Consider the following 13,827-nt stretch of genomic DNA (forward strand, 5'->3'; position numbering starts at 1 on the left):
TGTGGAATCAGCTGATGACGGTGTAAAAGGAGTACCTGTAAGGCTGAGTTCACAATTGAGTTATTTGGTCAGTTTTCTCCCCATAACTGCCCAAATAAGTGAAGTGTGCACGATTCTACGAGAGATGCCCGTCTTCTGCGTGTCATATTGACTCACAGTATTATTTCACTACCACAGCAGACTCCCTATGCGTGTTTCTGCAAGGCACAATGTTCTACACTACTATACAGGCTCTCTGCAGCCAGGAAATAGCTGTTTTTCAACGAGATTCACCATGAATAAATTCGGATCAAATCTTTTTGGAAAATTCGGCGAGCCAACCGAATTGAATTTGAGAAATTCTTTCATCTCTAATGCAGGCTACACAAGTGTTTTTACTATTGGGATTTTTCTTAATTGGGTGGCATTTTTTTTTTCTTTCTTGCTGAAAAACATTATTAAGAAAAATTGCGAGTGGTAAAATATACTGTTTACAAAACAGTGTGCCAGACAAAGTTTGTATGTAGAGACCTCAAGGGGTCTCAGGACTGCTCATTTACCCAAGGTCAGGATTTGAGTTCCACATAGTGGGCGCATGATTGCTTTAGGCAAACCACCATTAACCCCTTAAATACTATGCCCATTTTTGTTTTTGCATAAAAAAAAAATCCTCACCTCATTCGAATAGTCATAACTTTTTAAATTTTCAGTTCACATAGCCATATGAAGGCTTATTTTTTGCGGGATACGTTGATTTTTTTTTAAATTGAAATTGTTGGGTTAAATTTAAAAAAAAAAAATAATATTCTGACAAGGTTTTTGGGGTTTTGATATTACAGTGTTCACTGTGCACTAAAATGATATGATGTCCTTAATCTGTGGCTCAATGCAATTACGGCGATACCAAACAGCAGGTTCGGAATATGTGGGCACCAGCCGTGTGCTCCCCACATCATGGATACGAACCCTTTCACTTGAATGGGTCTGCAATCCAGAGCTGCAGTGCGGAATGGAGGCACGGAACCCCACGAAAGCACTCATCGTTGTGGAGAACATGGTAAACGGTTTTACTCAAGAATTTGATACATTGGAAGTAAGAAAAAAGGACAAGTTTAAGGATCTGAGAAGGATAAAATGGTGGTGAATGACTAGGTCAGACCATCTCTGAAACAGGTCTTGAGGGGCATGCTTGGTATGCAGCAGTTACTAAAAGTGATCCAAGGAAGGGCAAGCAATTATATCCGGTGAAATGGTCATAAGCATCCAAGTTAATGAGTAAAAAAAGAGTTCAGCGACTAAACAAACGGGACTTCTTGTTTGTCCTATACATGGATCCCATTCCAGCCCCTGAACATCTAGCCCCTGGTGTGTTGGTCACTAAGACTTTGATTATTTTTTGTTTTGCCAGCAGTATGATCGGCAAAATGGCAATGTTTAAATTTATTTCCATGTCACCTATGTAGCAATTTTATCACTTGGGGGTAAGGTAAATTTGGAGTGGGGGGTTACAGGGATTGTCCCACCAGAAGAAGTATTTGCATATTGCTAGAATTTGCTAATGTCCTGCAGTTACCTATAAAGCAGGTGGATGGGATCATACGTAGCAGAGAACCTGCCAAATTGGTATCTGCTTCTTTAGGCTGCATTCGCATGACTGTGCTCTAAAAAACACTGTGGCAGAGATTTATTATCAACCTTGTGTAACATCCCAGAGTATGTCACTAAACTCTTTTCCCCCTGCTACAACATGTTAGGTGTTTATGTATTGTCATCAGGTGTGATTTAACTGTGCATTGATGTATTTCCAGGCTTGTATTGTATATTTGCTGTAATTCTCCATGTACACCAGCAGGTGGCAGCAATATGTAAGCAGACCATGGTTAGTTAATAGATCTAGACTGGAATAGACCATTCCAGGCTAGCTCCCCCCTTTCTGAGGAGGAGTGGAATGTTCCCACATCCTACTTCAGGGAGAGGAAGGAAAGTTCTAGGCAGTGTAACCAGCCCCCCTGCTGGGGAAGGCTGTGTTAGTAGGAGCTCCCAGAAACAGGGATCCCAACCAAGGATTCAAGTCTCGGCTGAGGCCCAAGATCAACCTTCCCAGCCTGAGTCTCTTACCTCAGCTGTGGACAAAGAAAGCAGCCATATATAGACATATAGATCTCCAGGAAGAAGACATCATACCCTGCGAGCAGTCCTGTAAGTAAAGATCCTAAGACAACGAGAAGATAATTACCTCACCAGCTAGTCAGACCCATACAAAGCAGACTACAGACAGAGCAGAAGATAGATACCTGCCAGTTTCTCTAGGCATATAATCAGATGCAGAATACATATAAATTCCTGCCACATATTGCCAAAACCTGCTGGGACCCTAGACTATTGCTGTACACTGTATGGATCAAAGCTGCATAACACCAAGTAAAGACAAGTTGGACCCTATTATCTGTGTGGATTTCCATCATTCCTCAATTACTCCTATTACCAACACTCAATTTGTTGCATGTGAGCCAGGATACAGGAGTCCAGCATTACCAAGGTAGGAGACACTGTTGACACTACCATATCTGCTATACAGAGACAATACCCCCCTCTGGCATTCCTCACCTGGTACGTGAGCTCATAACATCTTAAAGGGCCCTGCTACAGTACCTGCGCAAGCTGCAACTGGCATCACAAACTTATACACATATAAACTGACCAACTGCCTAGCATCCCCACTGACCAAGTGTCCTGCTCATTGCACTTGCACCAGAAAAGTGGCTTAAAAAAGTTGCAAACTGGTGGCATCCTGGCATGGGATTCACCCAGTTCCCTCCAGTTCTCCAGATCCGGTTGTTAAAATTACAACTGAATCGGAGAACCGTGTTACCTGCTGAGTCCCAATCCGGTGCTCTGGTGGTGGCAGGGCAGCTGGAGATGTTTGCTTCCATTGCTGATAGTTTAGCTCCTTAGTTGGGTGGTATGTGTGTGTGGGGTATATATGGTGTATTTATGTATTGTGAGTGGTAGCTTTCTTTCAGAGGATCGTCCTCACAAATACGGCTGTAGGACACCAGGTTTAAGGTCCAAACAGTGCATTTATTGTGGCACACCAGCAAAAGCAAAACAATAAACACTCGCCCGTCCAGGCTCTAACTAAACACAGTATTCCTGACTCACCTAAGTCACCGTTTACACACACATGAACTCATGCAGCTTTCCCACAGCCTTCTGGCTGTACAGAGCACAGTACACCCACTGTCTCCAGTCCAGTGTCTAACTAACTAATTCATTAGCTGCAAGTACTAGCTTCAAGTACTACATTAAGTACTAGTAAAGAGATATTGCAGGAGACTGAAGAGATTCAAGACATACTGCAAGAGATTGGCTTAGAGTCTCCAACCAGGGCCGTTTCTACAGCCGGGCGAGGGGTGCAACCGCACGGGGCGCATGTCTCCAGCAAGAAGAGGGGGGCGCCGTGGCCCGTGGGCATCTATTTACTGGCTGGGAGCGCAGCGCAGGCAAAGTTAAAAGTGCTACTACGCTGCGGCTCCATATTGCTAATGGTTCTGGGCCTCTGGCTGCAGGCTCGGCTGTCCTGTAAGCTGTAAGGGGCAGGGCCTGGCAGCATGTCCGGAACGCCCCAAGACCAGTGCGCTGTGCGGGGTGACGTCATAGGCAACGCTGCTGCGTGCGTCCATTACTTCAGGCGGGAGCAGAAGAGCGAGGCGGATGCCATTTTCTTAGTCTCTCCAGTCTGTCTGCTCAGTCACTCACTGCACTGGCACAGAATCCTCCAGGATTTCAGCCTCCGGTCCTCCACCAGCAGATTCAGTCAGGAAGTGGCACTAGGCTAGCCCAGGCCCCCCAGCAGGTTAGGTACAGTTAAAGAAGTATTAAGTTAAAAACAGACAGTATGGCAGGCCTATATATAGCTGCATAGTACATGTGCATATATATAATTATGCTCAGTGCTTTTGCTGTATATATAATTATACTCAGTCTCAGATGATACTATAGATAATATACTGAGTATAATTATAATTTATATGTACAGTTACAGCGCTGAGCATAATTGTACATATGTACTATTCATATTCAGCTGTATAAGCCTGCTATATATATAATATGGAAAAACGAACTGCACTCCAAAAAATAAATCAAAAAAAGATCATTTATTGACCCTTCTGGTGCAACGTTTCGGCTCTGAACCTAGAGCCTTTCTCAAGCTTGAGAAAGGCTCTAGGTTCAGAGATGAAACGTTGCACCGCATGGGTCAATAAATGATCTTTTTTTGATTTATTTTTTGGAGTGCAGTTCGTTTTTCCATATTATCTTGGGGCTTATGGTCAGTCCCCATTGAACATTGCACCCGCCTAAGCACTTTTGTCCAGTGCCGCCATTTCTCTTATATATATATATATATATATATATACATACACATGGATGCTGCATAGCTGACACGTATATTGTCAGTAATAAATATATATATATCAGCTATGCAGCATACCCCCTTAAGGACACAGGGTTTTTTCATTTCATTTTTGCGTTTTTGTTTTGCGCTCTATGCCTTCCAAGAGCCATAACTTTTTTATTTTTCCGTTCACATAGCCATATGAGGGCTTATTTTTTGCGGGACAAGTTGTACTTTCCAACGCCATCATTTAATAATGCATACGGTGTAGTGGGAAGCGGGAAAAAAATTCCAAATGGGGTGAAATTGCAAAAAAAAAGCAATTTCACCACAGTTTTACGGGTTTCTAAATTACGACGTTTGATTTGCGATAAAACTGACCATTTAGTTTTATTCTACAGGTCAGTACGAATCCGGCGAAACCCAATATGTATAGCTTTTCTTGCGTTTTGATAGTGAAAAAAAATTCAAAAGTGGGAAATTTTTATTTATTTTTTTGTCGCCATGTTTTGACCGCTATAACGTATTTGTATATAAGTGTATGGCGTTGTATGGGGGCTTATTTTTTGCGGGGCAATCTTAACTTTTAGTTGATACCATTATGGGGTGTGTAGGACTTTTTGATCGCTTTTTATTTAATTTTTTTTGAGGAAATGAAGCGTCCAAAAACGGCAAATCGGCCATTTGGGCGCTTTTTTCCGTTTTTCTGTTTACCGTATGGGAAATATATTTTTATATTTTTATACTATGGGCGTTTTCACACATTGCGACACCCATCAGTTTCCACTGATCCATCCACATCACTAACCTTGGTTAGTTAGAAAATTGAACATGTTCTATTTTTTTGTGGTGCAAGAGCATGGTGAGAAACCACACAGAAGCACTCCATAGTGCTTCTTTGAGGTTCTGTGCCTCCGTTCTGCACCATATCTTTCATTTGTGATGCGTAGCACAAACTGGTGGGGCTGCAGCATTTTTAACCTGGCCAACAGCAAGCATTCATGGTAGAGCAGCTGGCTCTGTAGCCTGCATTACTAACATAGTGAACAATGGCTTAAAAAACAAAACAAAATTGTTGGTTTTTGTTTATTTGCCACCAAAGAAAGGGAACAAAAAGCATGATGGACCCCAAAATGAAAACTACACGGTGTCACTTAAAAATCAAGCCCTCACACAGCTCCGTTCTATTCTACAAAAGTGAGCTAGGTTACAATACCAGGCAAAGCCCATGGACAAATCTTGGCAAAAACGTGTTCATTTTAGATAATTTCTGATCCTAGTGGAGGCTGCTGGACTGTATAGTTCAGCGGTGGGAGAGAGAGTTGGTGGTAGCTGAAACTCAGTCTGTGGGAAGGAAGCATTTACATATCCACGTGTTCTTTCTTGTTCTGTATCAGGAGTGGAAACACAGATCTGCAGTAACCTAAGTACGCCAGCTGGACGGCACATTCTGGACTACGCCAACTGGACGGCACATTCTCAACTACTCCAACTGGACGGCACATTCCGAACTACGCCAACTGGACGGCACATTCCGAACTACGCCAACTGGACGGCACATTCTGAACTACGCCAACTGGACTACAACTTCACAGTAAGAAAAAAAATCTATTGCACAAAGTGGATTTACTGCTCATTCAGTCGACATTGCATTTACACACGACTGTCTCTTCTCCTGATATAAGAACGAGCTATCGCTTTTTCTCTTAAGCCAGCATTGTTCTCTTTAGGCAGACGACTGTATAGACAACACTAGCTGCTGACAACTTTGATTCAGGCGTCCATACCCCTCATCATTTTAAACAGGGATTCATCGCATGATCTGTTGCAACTTTACACTGGCCGATTATCTGGAACAAGCGTTTCGATGAATGCTTGTGGCAGGTGGTTGGCCCAATGTTCAAGCAGTGTAAATACACCTTAGTGTAGCTACAGACACTTTTTAAAGAAATACCTAAAATGTCTGTCCATGAATAGAAACTCCACCGCCCGTACCTATGTGATGAAATATGGATATGATTGTAGGCAGCTCAGTGTTTTCTTATAACACATATTTGTACTAAAACAAAAATAGCAATGCAAATACAATTGTATATAATTAGGCTGCTTACACCCATTCTGTTTTTGGTGAGTGATTGTGAGCCAAAACCAGGAATGAATGTTACACCGAGATAAAGGTATAATAAAAAAAACTTTGCCTCTGTTCTATGTTTTTGACCCACTCCTACTTTTCACTCACAATCACTGATGGAAATTACAGACCAAACACTGATTTTCAGATGTTCAGAAATTGGCATTTTTATTGTTAAAACAAAAGGGCATGTACAACTGTAGTTACCAACACTTTTTGTTTTTTTCAAAAGCAACACAAATGGCCCCACCAAAACTTTCAGGAGCACAAAACAGAAAGAAAAGAAAACAACAAAAATTTGAAGATGAAAAAGCTGCAAAAACAATGGCTATGTTTTTAAAAAAAGATGCAGAATTAGCAAGTACAGATCTACAGTGTACATCAACTGAAGATCTGTCTATTCAGCAAGAATTTACTATAAATGTTCTTTCCCAACACAAAGAAGGTTGTTCTGATGTTTTACAATCTGAAGATGAAACCGTAGACACTGTCATAATACAGCCTACAACATCTACAGAAAGCCCTCAGGTTTCACAGTCTCAAGGCCATGCTGAGTGTGCGCAGGAAAGTAGTGAAGAGTCAGACACCCCGGTTGCTGGGAACACTGCCCATTTGGATAGTGTGACCACATATCAAGATGTAGGACTATGGCCAAGGATAATCAACAGTAGATTAAGAGACCTTATTGTACTACAAGGACCACAGCCTCTGCCCCCTGCTAATTTTGTTTACCCAAAAGATCATAATAAGCGGCATTTTTCCGGTTTCTATGGCTTTTTAGTTTTGCCAAACAAGGAGCAGGTGCCTAGGCGATGGGTTCAATATTCTTTGTCTACCGACAGAATTTACTGCTTTTGCTGTAAGTTATTTGACCCCAGTCCAAAATCAAAATTTGGAATGGAAGGCATTAATAAATGGCAGCACATTGGCGAATATCTAACAATGCATGAATCTTCTCCTGCCCATATTTCTAGCCATCAGAAATGGATTCATGCAGAAAACAATCTGAAAAAGGTACAAGGCATTGACAAAAATTTACAAACCCAGATGAATCAAGAAACTAAACGTTGGAGAGATGTTCTTGAAAGAATTATGGCAGTTACACAATTTTTGGCAAGCAACAATTTGCCATTTCGTGGGTCATCAAACAAATTAAATACTCCGAATAATGGCAACTTTCTTGTCTTATTCAACTTTTGGCTAAATTTGAACCAGTGATGAAAGACCATATACAAAGAATAATGTCTCAGCAAACCTTCGTCCATTACTGTGGTATGTTATTCAAAATGAAATTATCATTTTAATGGCCTCTCAAATTAAAAACAACATATTACAAAATGTAAAGAAAGCTAAATACTTCTCTGTTATTTGGATTGCACCCAAGATGTTAGTCATATTGAACAACTATCATATACCCTAAGGTTTTTAGATCTCGCAGGAGAAAAGCTATCAGTAGGTGAACATTTTATTGGTTACCGACCAGCTAATGATACCTCAGGTGAAGGGTCTGAGTAATCTTCTCTTTGATGAGATATCAAATTGTGGCCTTGATATGGACAACTGTAGAGGCCAAGGGTATGATAATGGGGCCAATATGATTGGCATTAACAAAGGTGTGCAAACCAGAGTTTTAAGAGAATACCCTCGAGCATTTTTCAATCCATGTGGTTGCCACAGCTTGAATCTTGTAGTGGCAGATGCATCCAAATCATCTGTTAAGTCTGTGAACCTTTTTGGCACTCTGCAAAGGCTTTATAATCTATTTGCTTCTTCGTCTAAAAGATGGTGTATAATAAGTGACCATGTAAAAAATATAACACTTAAGAAAGTGTGTGCCACACGCTGGGAATGCAGAGTTGAAAGCTTGAAAGCTGTCCGTTACCAGTATACTGAGATTTATGAAGCTCTTATAGATTTAGAGGAAAACACTGATGATCCAAAACTTTCATCTGAAGCTAAATCCCTTTCACTTATGCTGCAGGACTTCAGTTTTCTTTTGACAGTTGTTATTTGGTACTGTATGATGTGCTATTTCAAGTGAACATAGTCAGCAAGGAAATGCAGTCTAGAGATATGGAACTAACTCGTTGCAACGATTTACTGAAAATTGTACTCAGTATGTCAGAAGTATAGGTCCTCAGGCTTGAATTCTGCAAAAATAACTGCATCAGAAATTGCTCTGGATTTGGGCATTGAAGCATGTTTCATTGTGAAGAAAAGGCCAAGTAAAAAGAAAAGAATGTTTGATTATGAAAGTCAGGATGAACCTGTTACAGATCCAGAACAGCATTATAAGGTGTCTGTCTTTTACCCCCTGATCGACAACATGACTGAATCCTTAGAGACCCGTTTTTTACAGTTATCCAGACATAATAAGCAATGGGGTTTTCTATATAATATTTTAGATTTGCCAGTAAAAGACAAACTTCTAGGTCTATGTAAGGACTTGGAGCAAATATTAAGCCACACTGCTGACGATGGTAGACTGCAGCATGATATAAATGGCATCCAGCTATGTGAAGAGCTACAGCATATCCAACCAACTATAAGCAAAGATTCTATCAGACCACTTGAAGTTTTGCAACACATACAAGATACCCAATGCCATGACCTATTCCCAAATATATGGATTGCAATGAGAATTTTATTAACCATTCCAGTGACAGTTGCAAATTGTGAAAGGAGCTTTAGCAAATTAAAGCTAATAAAAACATACTTGCGTTCTACTATGTCTGAAGACAGGCTATCGGCTCTAGCAATCCTATCTATTGAGAGTGAGATGGCAAAATATACAGATTATTCTGCAGCAATAGATGCCTTTGCAGCAGCTAAGTCAAGAAAAGTGAACTTTGTTTAAAACTAGATATCTTGATGGAAGATCAACATAATGAAGATACCGGTAAGAGACATATCAATTCTATTGGTCTTTGCTGAAGATTGGTCTACGGTAAGCATTTTTACATAGTGTCATCTTTCCTTTATTCACAGGTTCTTGCTTGTTCTGCATCAGAAGTGGAAACACACAGATCTGCAGCAAGTTAACTACACCATCTGGACAGCACCATCTGAACTACACCATCTGGACAGCACCATCTGAACTACACCATCTGGACAGCACCATCTGAACTACACATCTGGACAGCACCATCTGAACTACACCAACTGGACTACAGCTGCACAGTAAGAAAATGTTTTTAGAATAAGTTTGCTCCAGGCACTTTGTAGATAAAGACCAAAATACCTAAAATGGTTGTCCATGATTACAAACTCCACCACCCTCACCTGTAATGAGATATGGATTTGATTGTAACTCAGTTCCATTCAACAGAACTGAGCTAGGCTGCGATACCAGGCACAGGCCATGGGCAGGGCAAAATCTTTTCTGTTCTGTGTATGCTATGCAACATTGGTTAAGTCATTGTTATTTAATGTTTGGGGGGGGGGGGGGGGGCGCTTTTTTAATGTCCGCCCTGTTGGTAAAATAACCTAGAAACTGCCCTGTCTCCAACTGGCTCATCTGTGTTGTTTTTGCTGATCATTGCTTGAGAAGAGGTAAGGAATTCGGTCAGCTGTTTGCTATTGTGCGTTTGCTAATGAGCCTAGCTCACTAAGGTGTTACATTTGTTGCTGGGGGAGGAGTTTGGGAAGGAGTGTGTGTATATATAGAGACAGACTCATTAGCTGGCCTAATTCATTAGCTGCAAGTACTAGCTTCAAGTACTACATTAAGTACTAGTAAAGAGATATTGCAGGAGATAGTAAGGAGGTAGGCTGGAAGGTGGAAACAATACAAAAAAAAAGGTAAGATTTGTTTGATTTGTTTAATTTAAAGTTACAAATTTTTTATTTTTTTTTCTCCTCTTTAAAATGGCAGACTTGGTTCAGTGCAGGAATTGTTGTGCATTTATTTCATGTTCCACTCTTTGGAGTTTCGATGCTGTCAGATCTGTAGACAGTTCTCCTTACTGCAGCAGGAATTGCATTTTTGAAAGCTGAAATATTTAAAATATCTGATAAACAAACTCCAGCTAGACTGCTGCATGCCACTGCCACAGAGGACCCCCAGAAATGGCAGATGGGTTAATGTAGGTTCTGGAAGTCTTAGAGTGGTGGATAGAAGACATGTCCATACAGTCGGTGTTCTCCATAATTCATTTGCACACCACCGCACTCTCAGAATGTAGGACAACATGGATATGGGACTCAAGCACAGAGGGTGAGAAACCCATCGACTCCTATGTCTAATGTATGCAACCAAAAAAAGATAAAGTGAAGTCTCAAAGGAAGCAGCTGTTGCTGGGTGATTCAATCATAAGAAGTGTGGAGCTTAAAGAAAATGGTTTTGTTTGAGATGTCTCCCTGGGGGCTACTGCTAGAAGAGATAGAAGAACGTATTATTAATATTGTTAAGCAAGCAAAGCAGGAAGGGGACGTGGATGTTCTTGTCCATCTAGGACAAATGACCTGGCTTGCAATGAAGTGTCAGAGGTGAAAAAATCATTTATCACAACTTGGTAATGACGCACAGGATTTTGCATCCACCATTGCATTTTCTGAAGTTCTGCCTGTGCATAATGTTCAGAATGATAGGCAGAGGCGCATAAAGGAGTTCAAACATATGGCTTGGTAAATGGTGTCAAGAGCAAAGGATTTGGCTTTGTTTCTCATGATAGCTCTACTTGGAATAGAAAGGAACTTACAAAAAGGATGGTTGCATGTTTCTCTCAAAGGAACAAATGTACTTAGTGAACAACTCCAAGAATTTGCGAAAGAGTATTTAAACTAGGAAGGGGGGGCAAAAGAGTGAAAATAAAAGAGTCCAATTGCCCCCCGAAACAATGCCAGAACAGGTCAGAAGCACAGAGGTTAAGAAATGATAAGCTCAGAGTCCTGTCTACAAATGCTCGCAGTTTAGGTAAAAAAATCAATGAACTTGCGTCAATAATGGCATCTGAGAATGTAGATTTAGTGGCTGTTACGGAGACATGGTTTAATGAAAGAAATGACTGGGACATAACCATACCAGGGTACTCTTTATACAGAAGAGACAGAGAAGGCAAGAAAGGAGGAGGAGTGGCCCTGTATGTGAAAGATAGCATTAAATCTAACCTAATACAAGTTGGTGAGGCCAACATAGAGTCAGTTTGGGTTACGTTGCAGTTTGCTAACCATGCAGTAACTCGTGTAGGTGTGATATATAGACCACCTGGTCAAGTTAAAGAACTAGATGATCTACTAGTTGAAGAAATAGCTAAAATGACAATGAAAGGAGAAGTTATCATTATGGGAGATTTCAATCTTCCAGATATAAACTGGAAAACCAAAATAGCAAGTTCTACCAGGAGTACAGATATTCTAAATTCCCTACTGGGGTTATCTCTACAACAAGTGGTTGAGGAGCCAACCCGGAGGGAGGCCATTTTGGATTTGGTATTCACAAACGGGGATTCGGTATATGATGTCATTGTAGGCGAAACCTTGGGATCTAGTGATCACCAGTCAGTGTGGTTTAATATAAGAACTGTGAAAGAGTCCCACCACACAAAAACAAAAGTTTTAGATTTTAGAAAAACAGACTTTTCAAAAATGAAATTAGTCATAAATGAGTCCTTATCAGACTGGAACGGATTACATGGAGTCCAGGAGAAATGGGACTACTTAAAAGGTGCATTATTGAAGGCAACAGAAAATTGCATTAGACTTGTCAGTAAAAGCAAAAAAAGGAGGAGACCACTGTGGTACTCAGCAGAAGTGGCCCAAATCATTAAAAATAAAAAGCTAGCATTTTGTAATTATAAAAAAACCCAGAGCAATGAAGATAAGGAAATCTACAAGATTAGGCAGAGAGAGGCCAAGCAAGTTATAAGAACTTCTAAAGCGTAGGCAGAAGAAAAACTAGCTCAGTCTATGAAAAAAGGGGATAAGACATTCTTCAGATATATAAATGAAAAAAGGAAATTAAAACAAGGAATAACTAAATTAAAAACAAAGGACGGAAGGTATGTAGAAGAGAATAAAGGGCTAGCCGACTGCCTTAATGAATACTTCTGTTCAGTTTTTACAAAAGAAAAAGGAGAAGGACCTCCACTAGAAAGAATGACTAATAAATCGTTTGATGCATGTATCTTTACAGAGGAAGATGTTCTAAGTTTGCTGTCTAAGGTGAAGACAAATATGTCACAGGGGCCTGATGAGATACACCCAAAATTATTAAAAGAGCTTAGTGGTGAGCTGGCAAAACCGCTAACAGATTTATTTAACCAATCATTAGTAACAGGAGTCGTCCTGGAAGATTGGAAATTGGCAAATGTCGTGCCCATTCACAAGAAAGGTAGTAGGGAGGAATCAAGCAACTATAGACCAGTGAGTCTGACATCAATAGTAGGCAAATTAATGGAAACCCTATTAAAGGATAGGATTGTGGAACATCTAAAATCCCATGGATTGCAAGATGAAAAACAACATGGGTTTACTTCAGGGAGATCATGTCAAACAAATCTTATAGATTTTTTTGACTGGGTGAATAAAATAATAGACGGTGGAGGTGCAGTAGACATCGCATATCTAGATTTTAGTAAGGCTTTTGACACTGTCCCACATAAAAGACTTATCAATAAACTGCAGTCATTGAGCATGGACTCCCATATTGTTGAGTGGATTAGGCAGTGGCTGAGTGACCGACAATAGAGGGTTGTAGTCAATGGAGAACATTCAAAACAAGGTCATGTTACCAGTGGGGTTCCACAGGGATCTGTACTGGGACCGATTTTGTTTAATATCTTCATAAGTGATATTGCAAAAGGCCTCGATGGTAAGGTTTGTCTTTTTGCTGATGACACAAAGATATGTAACAGGGTTGATGTTCCTGGAGGGAAACGCCAAATGGAAAAGGATTTAGGAAAACTAGAAGAATGGTCAGAACTCTGGAAACTGAAATTTAATGTGGATAAGTGCAAGATAATGCACCTGGGGCGTAAAAACCCAAGGGCAGAATATAGAATATTTGACACAGTCCTGACCTCAGTATCTGAGGAAAGGGATTTAGGAGTAATTATTTCAGAAGACTTAAAGGTGGGAAGACAATGTAATAGAGCAGCATGAAATGCCAGCAGAATGCTTGGATGTATAGGGAGAGGTATAAGCAGTAGAAAGAGTGAAGTGCTTATGCCGCTGTACAGAACACTGGTGAGACCTCACTTGGAGTATTGTGCGCAGTACTGGAGGCCATATCTCCAGAAGGATATAGATACTCTAGAGAGAGTTCAGTGAAGAGCTACTAAACTAGTACATGGATTGCAGGATAAAACTTACCAGGAAAGGT

Source organism: Bufo bufo, chromosome 3, assembly GCF_905171765.1.
Source record: "Bufo bufo chromosome 3, aBufBuf1.1, whole genome shotgun sequence".
Classification (NCBI taxonomy): domain Eukaryota; kingdom Metazoa; phylum Chordata; class Amphibia; order Anura; family Bufonidae; genus Bufo; species Bufo bufo.